The sequence below is a fragment of the Falco punctatus genome (assembly GCF_963210335.1).
Source record: "Falco punctatus genome assembly, chromosome: 14".
NCBI lineage: Eukaryota > Metazoa > Chordata > Aves > Falconiformes > Falconidae > Falco > Falco punctatus.
The window spans coordinates 11555863-11568624 of NC_137594.1; the positions used below are offsets into that span (position 1 = coordinate 11555863).

General features: G+C 37.2%; 1 protein-coding gene and 1 long non-coding RNA gene across 3 annotated transcripts in view; one reads left to right on the plus strand and one right to left on the minus strand.

Annotated features, from left to right (window-relative positions):
- Positions 1–12762, plus strand: part of LOC308053578 (transcription initiation factor TFIID subunit 4-like) — a 152414-nt gene that overhangs the window by 131096 nt on the left and 8556 nt on the right. The window lies entirely within an intron of this gene.
- The window catches only part of LOC308053600, a 35728-nt gene that overhangs the window by 16984 nt on the left and 5982 nt on the right, over positions 1–12762 (minus strand). Inside the window, exon 2 of the long non-coding RNA XR_013923688.1 lies at positions 1–12545. This exon is cut by the window's left edge and continues 16984 nt beyond it. This is a non-coding gene — a long non-coding RNA (uncharacterized lncRNA). The remainder of the gene's footprint in view (positions 12546–12762) is intronic.

The window sequence follows — 12762 nt, forward strand, 5'->3', positions numbered from 1 at the left end:
AAGTGATATACCTTGGTATATGGAGGATCCTGTTGCGAAGAAGTTCGAAAATAATCATGGTTTATTAGCTGCACAGTCTTTCCCCCTTTGTTTCTATTCATTTAATTTAAAGTGAAACAACTCAGCATGCAAAACTAAAATTAGCTGCAAAAAAAGGTGTAAGTGAATAAACAGGCAAATCCATTAGAGTCGATGGGTTATTGGATCCCTTGCCATTCCTCAGATGGCGGCCTATTAAAAGTGGTAATGTCTGCCTCCAGCATGGCCTTAAGGCAAGAAAGAAGGCCAAGACAGGCATATTTCACATGCATCAGACACAAGAATTAAATAGACCAATGTTCCCTAAAAGACTGAAGTACATCTCTTTCTGACGTTCATCTCGGGCAAAAATTCATTGATCTCAGTATGTCCCTTGGCAATTATAAAATATTAAATCCAAGTCACACTTTTCTAGTTGGCTTAATTTTTTCTCTATTCACAGCTTTCTATTTGATCAATTTTAACAAGTTAGGAATAGCATCTAATAATAAAATAAAAACTGCAGAGTAAAAAGTTTGTTCATTTGACGTTCTTGTATTTTCGTATTTAGTCTTTAGACCTGCCTGTCATTTTATTTTATTTAAAATACATTTGCACACTAAATAGATGAAAAGAATATATATTTATACTCACAACACTCCCTTCCACTGTCTCCTTTGAATTAGCAGTTTCTTTTTAAAACTGAATACTTGTATGTGGCCATGATATTGCAGTGAAATTGTATTTTAAAGCTAAATCTGTGTAGTTAACCACCATCATTTTCCTAGTGTCAGACAGTAATTATTTCTGCTTTATATTTCTCTTATTTTGTCAGGCTGGAAAATGTAATATTGGTGGAACCTTATTTCCGAATGACTACTTACATGAGCTTTTGTTTTGTTTAAATTGAAATTAGGTTTTGTTTGTGTAAATACCGGTCAAGTAGCAAAATGAAAAATAACGTGTCAGGTGGGTGTATTTTAACATAAATGTGGAGATTGTAACATACAGTACCAACAGAACAAATGTCTTTGCTGATGAGAGACTTAATTTTGGGGAAAAGTTTTCCATATGGGCAGTCTACCTGTTGTGTTACCATGTTCCCTTCTTGTTCAGCATTCTCATCTGGCTGACACACTTACAACCTTCCATTCCTTAAATAAGCTCATTCAGTGGCCAACAGCTATAAGCAATCTTGGCTGAAAAGATGTCAAGAAGAATGCTCGGAGTCTTGGTTGGCTTTCAAAAAGTGACAAATTTGATTATTCTCTATCAGCAAAATTAACCCATGGAAAGGTGGGGAAGGCTAACCAGCAGGCCTTATATTTCCAGAAAAGTTTAAGATTTTGCTTTACATTTTTGGAAACAAGACCCTGTTGCCATGTCACTACCGCTTTATAAACTGCCTTTTTTTTTTTTTTTAATAGGAAAAGCTATCATAAGTATGAATTAGATAGAAAAAAAGAAAAGGGTATGTCTGCTAGTGTAGCTCCATTAGCACCAGTGGAGAGAAATCAGCTTGCCCTGGGTGCCCCGTTTTAAACATGGACAGATTAGATGTGTATGTCTGTGCTTTCTCATTTGAATTTTTAACCTGGAAAACATTTATATTAATATTCAACCCAGCGTGTGTAAGATTAGTTTTCCTATCTGTGTTTAGAGTCCTCCGCAGAGGTTTGGATCCCCTTGCCATGATTTGTCGCTTCCTGGGTGGTCCCGGGAAGTGGACCAGCTCGGTCGCTCCGATGGCTGCACTGAGATCCCTGGTTGTAAAACGAGGATATTAGTACAGCTTATCATCTATTCTTCTCTTTTTTTGTTGTTGTTGTGTTGCAGGGGTTTTTGTGAGATTGCTAACTGTGCCTGTCCCTTGCTGTGGCTTCATACAGCATATATTGCAAGAGAGCTCATCTTCAGATGGGGCTTAAAGGTGGATAGAGTTACTAATTGACCACCCCCCATCTATCCTGCCTGTGACTTACAAAGAGGTGTGGGTATATGCCGTGTTCAAGGAACACAGGAAAACTGTACTGGTGACCCAGACTCCCACTAGCTGTAGAGATTTTTTTCCCCCCTTTTCACAGAAATTGTGATCCAGGCATTTAAAAGTCACTTCAAGAATAATGTTATTCAAAAGCACGTTGAGCCTAGAAAAAAATGCAGATAATGATTTTCCCTTTCCAAAATTATTTTTTTATTCTTCTGGAAGAGCCACAATTTGAATAAGGTATACAGTATAACCCAGACTAAAATGCTTGTGTGTGTATCTCTCTATATATGCACGAATACAGACATATGTGGAATATGGAAGGGTATACATATAATATTTTCTAACTATGCATCTCGTTTACCGTCAGCCGTTTGATGTAGCGTCGCAAAACATGGCTCAGACATGGCTAAGTCTCAAACATGGCTGAGACTAATCTTAATGAAATCAGAACGGTTGTGTTCTGTGTTTGATGACTGTAAATTGACGGGGTAAATCAGATCTTTCCAAGTTGCAGCATACTACTTGTTAATATGTTCTTTGTAATGGTGGTTTTGTTGAATAGCCAGCACACCTTTATGACCAGCCAAAATTTCCATTTCTTACCTAATGGACTGACACATAATATATTATTTATTAAAACCATGATTCTAACTGAAGTTTTGTCTAAGTAGACGTTAGTACATCGGATTCAAGTGGTACTTTTGGTCAAAATACTGTTTTCTTCATTGAGTCCCTGCTGCCATCAACCATACACTCAATCTCATGCTATTCATCTGCCCTGAACATAACTTTGGCCTGTTTGTCTTTGAATTTATAAATTGTCAAACTGGGTTTGCTTTTGAAATTCACTTAAAGTTCTGTATTTCAACAAAAAGAGACAAAGAAAGATGGTTTTAACTAAACCTACTATGAATGTTTCCATGAATTCATGTGGTATGAAAAATTTCTCTTCTCTAGCTAGCAGTTTTATTTTATTCTGCGAAAATAAATATAGCAGTTCCTAATCTTTTTTAAATTCTTTAAGCATAAATTAATGATAGTTTAATCAGTTTTCTGGCTGTTTACATGTTTTTTCCTAGTCAGTTCTGCATCATGATACTTTTATATGTTACATTATGGTGCTGTGATACAAAAGTAAAATTAATAGCTGTAAAAAAGTGACAACATTCTGCTCTAAGAATGTGCAATATTGTTTATTAAAATTATCCTGTTTAGAGGATTTTACTGAACTTCATTTTTCTTGAACTGCATACTAATTTTAAAGGTCAGTGTGGTTAGTTACCATAGTAGTGACCTAAAAATAACCTTTCTAGTGTACCTGTATATTTCTGATCTGTAGTGTTAGCATTCAGAAATGTTCTTTCCCTTAGAGTTTCAGCAGCTAAATAAGTTGCAACCCCTTCAGCTATACTCATAAAAATTTGCTTCCAGACAACATGGTCTGTTTATTGTGTAATAATCGAAATGGCACTAAATTGCAATGATTGCTGAACACTTAGGAATTGCATTAACCACTTAACTGCTAAACTATTTTCCATTTTCTTCCTCACTGTGAAGTATTATATTGATTTTCCTCTTAGTTAGAGCTGCTTACTCAACCTCTGAGATGAACAGAATATTTTAGTAGCCTCACTGTCATATTTTGAGTCAATCAGCAGTGACCTTGGCTACGAATTTTCTAGAGGTTTTTAAAAAAGCTATCAAGCAAAATAGCTCACAGTGCATAGCCTTGAATCTTTACAGAAAATAGAGGGAAACAAAACATCTCTGCTAAGTGAGTTTAAAAAAATTTATGGAGGATTAAATCTTTCTCTTTCCCAATATATTAGATGGGTTATTTCCTATTACTTTTAATACACTGCTGCTAAGACAAATTGGTTAGTAGTTATGAGGCCTTATCCAGGGACTTAATTGTAGCCTGTAATGTGGTGCTTAGAGTGTAATTAAAAATCTAAATACAGCGATAGGTGAAGAATTTTAGTCATACCATTGTTGTCTATGGGGATGTTGATGATTTTTTATTTTCTAACTATTCTTTGTTAACAGAGGTAAAACAGACAAGCGCTTAAGAAATATCAAACTTCAAAGCTCCATGATGATTGCTAGCTAAACTAGTTTTGTTTCCAAATATTTTAGTTTAACATGGATTTCCTTTTCTCTCCAAGATTTATAGAGATAAATTCTGGCCCTGTTTGTTTCTGAGAAATCTTGTCAGAAAAAGCAGAGGGGGTTTTGGTTTGTGTTTCTGTGGCGTGTTTGGTTTGGATTTTTTTTAAGCAGAAGCTTTCAAAAAATCTTGCTGCAAAATAGGGGGGGAAAGGCTGATACAGGTAAGGAAGAGTTAAATAGAAATTGAGCGGGGATGCTGGGGGGCAGCAGTGCTGCAGAACATAGCAGTGTTCGTGCGAAGGCAAGTCATTTCCCGAAACACTGCAGACACATGGCCTGAGGCAGTCTAAAACCTTTGGAGACCAAAATGGCTCGCAGGAGTTAGAAGTAATAAGGTGTTTTTCCCTTCTTTCTCCTTCACTGAAATTCTGTAAGGTTGCTATGCATTACCAAGGAACAATGCCACTATTTTTGTGTTTTATATGGGTATTAAGATCCATTACAATTTGACATTTTTAAGATTGGTTATCCTGTAGTTTGGTGTTAAATTGAAGTTGTTTGTTTTGAATTTAATTCTTTCATTTTTCAAAGGAAAAAAGGCAGCACTGCTGTGCTGATAGCTTACTGAAGTATGCCAGGATTTGATGTTTGAATTGGATGTTTGCTATCCCAAAATACAGGCAAAATTATCTGTGAAGGAAGTCTTGGCTTCTATTTTTTTTAAAATCATTCTTTAAGTCTGAAAGATGCTTTCTGGCTAGCTTTTCACAATCAGATTGTGGAAGATATTGCACATGTAATATCTTTAAGGCATACTGTTTCTGGGATTATTTTTAACACTATGTTACACATCCAAGATGCATTGTGCTTAATGCAACCTGCTTATGATTATTATAACCCTTATATGTTTGCAGCAGCTAAATAAACTCCACATCAAATAAATTACTGCAGCAATGTTATTAGGCCAGCAGCAATGTTAAGGACATCTGTTAACTCTTTTTCCAATGCCCTGTCCTTACTCGTTTATTCTAAACATTTCTGTTGTTAATTACTACTTAAGTACATGAAGTAGTCATTCAGACATAGTTGTGAAGACCAGCCGAGGAGGATGAGGCAGGGTTAGGTCCCATTCGTAGCCTTGCTCTGAATGCCACAGTGAGGGGGGACCTGTAGCTTAGTGGTTTAGGGTAAACACAGATAAATCAAGACAGCGCAATGGCTAATGGACATACATTTCCATTACTGTAGTTACAGCAGTAGTCAGGGCTGTAGCCAGGGAGACCTCATCTCAGTCAGCAAGGCATCCTAGTCTGAACAACTTTCCCCACTTAGGCCCTAAAAGTCTAACTTCTTGTTATTAGACCTGGTGGAAAAAATTTGCGATGCAGCTTTCTCTGTCAAAAAATATTTTTGTCAAAGATAAAATGTTTAGCAAAAATACATCCGTTTCAAAAACGTATTTGTCAAGAAGGTTTCTCGGCTCCAAGATGACATTTCTATTGAGAAAGTGAGTCTGTTGCAGCCCAGATCTGGGAGATGAAAGATGAATGGTGCCTCCGCCACTGGGTTGACAAGTCTGCCACTCATGTTTGTTATAACGCAGAACGAAAACATTGCCGAGAATTGAAATGTTTTGCAGCTTAGTCTTTATTATGTGGCAAAACATTACACGTTAGAACCCAATTCATAGTTCTTTTAAAAAATAATTTCTTTCCATTTGGAATTCATGTGAGACCCACCATACAGTGTTTTGCTAGCTGGCACCAAGAGTGGCCCAGGTCTTGTCTTGCTTTGTAATTTAGTGAATTGCAGCTACTTGATCATGAAAACAAACAGGACGCTGTTTTTCAAAGGCTAGATGGAACTTAAGAGCAACTCTGGTAAATTAAATAAGTAATAATAAAAGGACCTGCAGAAATTCTCCATAGACAGTATCTAAAAGGTATCTGTTGCTGTTGGGAAGCTTGCCAGAATAGTGCAAATGTACGGAGCTTTTCATCAGCATTATAGGAAAAATAGATGCAAAGTAAGGAATACTCGATAAGTGCGTTTCATTTTTGTCATCTGAGCAGTGTCTGGTTTTCAAATTACAGTCTTGCCTCTCAGTACCACTGAAGCAAACCTGTAGTGTATACTTACAGTATTGCAAATTCAAGCATTTTCTCTTGCTCATTACTACTGCAGTTCAGCTAATCACAAAGTGCGCGTGGCTCATTGCAGCGTGCGAGGCTGTGGAGGATCACAGCTCAGATAGAAACCTCTCGTTAAGTGATTCACCTGCAAGCAGAGTGAGCAACTAAAGACAGGACTAACTGCCTGCAAGTGTACAAGTTCCAGGCTGCAGGATGGCACCCTCTCCTTTGCCCTTGTTCTCCCTGGCAGGACCAAGGCACCCAAGGGGAGCGCTCGGACCTCCTGTTGCAAAGCCCAGCGGCTGCCGCCAGCCCTGACCAGGGTTTCTCCCACAGCGAGATTCCCACCCTTGCTCCCTAGAGTCTGCCAGATAAGATCATGGGTTGGCCAACTTTTATTTATGGGCCAATGAATTATGCAGCTGGGGTAATTAGATGTTTTTGTTTTGTGAATCAGGATTATGCTCCTGGGGTGCCAGCCTAGGAAAGTCTGCAAAACTGCATGATAAAAGTCATTTTTATGCAGAGGTGGAAATATTTGAATACAAAAGAGAATTGGGGGGGGAGGCGGAGCTAATGTCCTCATATATTTGGAGAGGAAAGGCAAAGTGTAAACTACTTGTTACCCATTAAAGCTTTTATTTCTCTTGCATTGTATAGGGAAGGAAGAGGTTCTTTTAGCATAAAGTCCAAAAGAAAGCAAGTACTTCTGTCTTCCCCCATCTAGAGCTATAATATATATAATGCTTTTGTGTGGTAGGAAAACATGTATGGCATTATATATATTCAGGACCTCTGTATATTTATATGGTCACTGTGTGCTCTTTGTGTAATAGGACCCTGATTACAACTAAATTCAGTATTCTTTAATTAAACAATAATTTCCATTATATCCTTCAGTTGCATATTTTGAAAGACATTTGAGGTAGCAGACTAGTAAGTAGTTTTGTCTTCTCTAACCTACATGCCTTATGTTTGTGCCTCTAGAGAACATTGAATAACATATTTAAACTACTCATGTGTGAAAAAGCAAAATTATATCTCATGAACTGATTTCTTCACACATTCAAAAAATCGAATTCCCCTTTTGCTCAGATACTAAACAGAAATCAGAAGGGAAACAGTGTTTGTAGAAATGATACAGTATTTCAAAACGGAGAAGATATCAATACTTTTAGTGAGAAGGGATTATCGTAATTTCAAAAGTTGAATCATTTTACAAAGGTATTCTGTTATAAATGTAGTTTTCATTGTGTAGGCATTACGGTCTGGTTCAGTTGATAATGAGTCAGAGAAGTTTACTGAGCTGTTATGATTTAATATTTTGAGTTAAATCTAGATATTGTAAAACAGTAATTGGTGATCATCATCCATAAGAACTAGTACTGTCAAGTGCTAATGTTTTATTTACATATAATAAAAACTAGAGGTGCATATGTTCTTGTGGCTATCATTAGTATTTATTAAATATATATTTATGTTTTCCATATGTCTGTGTGTATGTAGTAGTTTTGTATGGGTATGTATAAATTACGCCAAAGCCACGGTCTTTCATGAATTTTAATTACTGTGTAGCTATTTGAGTTTTTGTAAACAAGGCAGACTAAATTTGAAAGCAGTCCACCAGATGAGCTGTTCTGGCAATCCCTTGAATCAAAGCTTAGACTTTCAAACTCCAACTTCTATATGAAATAGAACTTGATGACATGGGATGCAAGTCTTTAAAAAAAAAAAGCAAACCAAAAAAAACCACCCCACACTAAAAAATCCAACCCAAACAAAACAAAAACCCCAATAATAGTAGAAGTTTCAAATATTGTCTCTTGATTTATGGTATCTGTCCATTTTTCCAAACTTTGGGGAGAACTGATGTTTGTTGCCATAGAATTAACATTTTATTTTTTTAATATGATGCTGTTTAATTTTTATGGGTATGCAGAGTAGCAAGATGGTAAATTGTCCATAATAATGTTGCTTTTTATGCAAAAAACACATTAGACCCAGCCTGCTTCATAGTGTGAGTCGGTTAGACAGAGACGGAGTCGGGCACTGTGGGGAGCATTGCTAAAAACCTGAAGTTTGCTCCTGGAAAGCGTTGAGTCCAATGTAGTTCCCGCTGAAGGTGATGCACTTTTCTAAATAAGAGTGTAGTATGTAAAGAATACGGCAGGATCATCTTGAGCAATATTTTTAGAATACAGAATGTTCTAGTTGCTGATTTGTCTTACTGACTGGAAGAAACCAAACCAAAACAAAACCCTGTAGTTTTGAAAGAATTATTTTGTTCACCTGGGGAGCAGGGAAGGCTTCTGAAGAGCAGCATATAATCTGGCTGTGCGTTTTGCTGCAATTTAATTTTAAAAGGGTAAGTGAAAGCCAAGATCTAAGAACTGTGGCAGTTAGTGGGAAAAGCTGATATGGATGATCAAGGTTAGAGTTCAGATAGAACAGATGGTAAAATAGTTATAACCTACTGTACCATATGTTACTGCCGCACACGTCCAGGTAGCACATTATATGTACTGTGTGGAAAGATCAGTGATCCTAATTCAGGTTTTTAGAAAGAGCAAAAAAGCTTTTGAAAAACTGATTTCATAATTTCAGGCCAGGTTAATGACAAAGCCATAATTAGTTAAGCTGCACAACAGAGCTCACTGTTGTGGAGAGGGGTACAAAAAATTAGGAATAGCATGCAACTGTATCTTTTCCAATTCCCAAAAAGCTAAAATGAAGCTTTTATTTCAGGAAGTCTGTTTCAGGCTCGTTATACTTGAATTTCTGGGGAAAGTATTTAAAGAAAAAACAAATTCACAGCACTTGAATTCAGACCATTAAAAACAGGTTACGATTTGATTTATGATTTTTGCAACTTTTAATCAGGGGCCAGATTTTCAGAAGAGCACGCTGTCTTATTAAGGTGCCAGGGAAGTGATAAATTTCTTATTGGAAGGAACTGGAGTTTCCCTGGGTTAGAGTACCTCAGAAAACCTGACTTCTGATCCATAATCTCTGCTGTTATTACTCAGACACTCTTTTAAGAATATGATGTGACACCATGAAAATAGGAAGGTAAAAGGCAAGAAAGAGAAAAAAGGGTTAATAAAGTCAGAAGTACTGGGAGAAGAAGTGGAATGGTAGCAAAGAAGAAAAATGAAGGCAGGGAGTTGTGATTTGGAGTGGTGCTAAAGAGCCTCTGGGCTTGAGATTCATCTCGCATTTTATAATGCTCATGTTGTGTTGTATCATAATGCACTTGCTCCTACTAGAGCTAACTGTTCCTCCTCTCCTATTGCCAATGGTAAAAATAGGCCAGTAGCATCATTCCATACTATTGAGCGCATTCTGAATTCCATGTTGTTTTTTCACTTGCCTCTCTAATTAATTTAGTAATCCTTTTCCATGCGTGTGCGTGTGTACGTTGGTGTATGTCTGCTCGGTTGCCCTCTTCCGTCATCTGTTCGAGTTCTCACGTTGCTGATGATGGGTTGTGCCAGCTCCCTTCCAGAGACGGTGAATATATTACACCCCACTGCCTTTTGTTTAACTTTGCCAAAAAATAAAATCCCATCACGAGCCGCTGTTTTTGGCTAGTACTTTGAGAAGGGTTTGTCTTCTGTAGTTGCAACCCTCTTTTTTTTATATAATGTTCACGTTTATTTTATTTTGGGAGTCAATAGATAGGAGAAAGTTGTCTGTTGATACATCGATTGTTGTCAGCTGTCGGGACCTGTTAGTAATTGCTGTTCAATATGCACACATGTTTTATGGTATTAGGTGATTTTGCATGTCTTAAACTTATTCCCTATTATATATTTTAATATCAGTTTTAATTAGAGTTGTTCATAACAGAACATTCTATTTTGGCTATCTGATTTTTAATTTATTTTAAATAATAAGTATATATATTGTGGGTTTTTCTAATAAAGGAAAAGTGGTGATAATTGGGATATTTACTTGTTAATTCTTCTTTTCTTAAGGTAGTCTGAGTCATATTCAGACTTCCCAGGATAGTAAAGATGAGAAGTTAGGGACAACTAAGAGCAGAGCTTTCACATCTGAAATAAAGGACTTGAGGAAGATAAACAGCACATGGTGACCATGATGCGCAAGGGTCTGTCTTCGTACTGTAGAAGGGGAAATGAAAGAACATACTGAATGGGGGCTTTTATAAGCTTACTGATGACTGCAGGAAAGAAAGCCCACCTTGTTTCCTTCTTGGAGTCATTCTTCCAGGAGTTCTTTGTGCCAATCTGAATTAAGTTTTTCAAATATTTTCTGAACAAACAAGAGGGAGACTTAAATGTAAGAAACAGAAATGTTAAGAAATCAAGAAATGAGTGGCTAAATGATTCAGTGACTTCTCCCTGCTGAACTCTGTCATCTCTCCCCGATGTCTGAGATGCGCCAGGCCTTAATTATATTCCATGATATTTACAGTAATGGAAAGAGTGTTAGCCGTCTTCCACGTATTATTTACAGATGTTAACGTCTTATTTGCTGTACATGGGACTGTGTTCTGACAATGTGTTTATCCTGCAAGCTGAAGGTATTAGCATTTAGGGCTTAATTTTATTGCCACTCCATCCAGAGATAACCTCATTGCCTGCTTTGTTGTGTTTTATTTAATGAGCTGGGTGAACGAATTAGGGCCATATACTACCCTCAATCCACAGAGGAGCCTCTGGAAATTATAGGGAAAGGTGTATACCACTGTTCCTAGATAGTAACTAATCTGTGAGCAAATTTTTGCACGGGAATAAAGCGTGCCAAGACCTGGTAGATCTGTGGCTATTTTTGCCCTTTGTTTGGCAAGTGGTGCATAAAGTCACTTGATTGGCACTTGCACAATTGCTGGGAGTGCGCAGGGTGGCCAACAGTTGCAAACGTAATTATTTTAAAGTCTGGGTGTTATACATCATAATTAAGCTTAAGAATGGAAAGTCAGTTGAGATGAATGAGGGCAATTCATGCTCTCAAGACTTGAGAAAGTGATTTTGTGTTCAAGATTTAGATACTTTTCTCTCTGTCTCCCTCTCTTCCCCCCCTCCCACAGGAGGACTGGCAATATGTGAAACAGCTGTATAGTATCTGTGTCTCACCCTAAATAGGTAAGACGTAGCTAGCACGTGAAATGTCATGATGCACTTGTTAGTGCTGATTTTTTCTTCATCAAAACCAGCTATGAATGAATTTAGTCCCCCAGTTACCCTGCCCTCCCCTACAGTTGTTCTGCTCAGCACGTCTTCACTAACAGACAGACCAAAAAAGCAACCTTTACTGCACAGCAATTATGTATATTTTAATTAGATATTTAAACAATTAAATTTTACGGTTATATGTGTCTAGAGATTGATGAATGTCAAGAATATTTTAATTATTTTAAGTTTCTGATTAAATGGAAGTCACAATCATACGAGTTAGAAAAGAAAGGACCACCCACTATGTAAAACTGAGATGGTTTTGAACTAATATCAAGGATTACCACAAGAGAAAATTCAGATGGGAATCAAATACAATTCAAGGAAAATGTGAATACTGCAAGTTGAGCTGTAGGGCTTCTCTCAAAGTTGATTTGACATTTCTTGACTCCCAATGAGAAACAATATACAGATGTACAGCATGACTGGGCTGGAGTAAGATGGGCAAGTCCTTTCAAAAAAAAAAAATAAAGAAAGAAAGGCGCACACGCACACCCGCCATGCTAATATTGAAAGATGAGAAAGATGAGAAGGTAAAAGCACCACAATGCCTAAAAAATAACAATAAAAAAATTTGGCAGGATTAGTATTTCAAAGGGATCAACACTTGATTAAACATTTGGAAAGCATGGGAGGAGAAACATTCCAAGCAAAATGAAAATATATGTGTATGATGGAAACAGGATAAATAGAATATTCCACTTATAATTACCATGCCAAGAATGCAGCCCAAACTTAGAGTTCTTAATCAGGTAAAATTGTCATTGCTTTTAAGTCCAAGTAAGGCAGTGAATTGTGATAGGTATGAGATGTTTGTGGATAAAGATGTTGGCAAGATCTATAGTTGCAGTGAAGAGCAGGTCCGTGAACAAAGGAAATGAGAAGACATGGAGCCTGCACCACTAAGAAAATTGTGACTGTGTTGCAAGAAATCACAGAGAATACAAGGCATCTTTTTTTATCACCTACCAAGTGAAGAGTGAGGGATACTGAAGGATCTTAAAAAGGTTAAAAGTCTTCACAGAATGCAGAGCTGTCTCTGTACAGGAGAAAACTTGGGTTTTTCTTTGTGTGCTAACGCAGTGATTAATCAGAGATCTACATGGAGAAATTGATTACAAAGTTAGAACTAGTTGCAGTCTGGTTTCTTCCTCAAAATGACCGGTTGAGGATTGGGAATTGCACACCCATCTCCCTTGAGCAGGTAAATGTCATAGCCCGTAGCTGCCTTACACTTTGTTTGCATTATTTATTTCCACCGGGGCAGACTTCTTCCCAAATTGTTTCTCACTGAAATGCCATGTTGCCTGCTTTT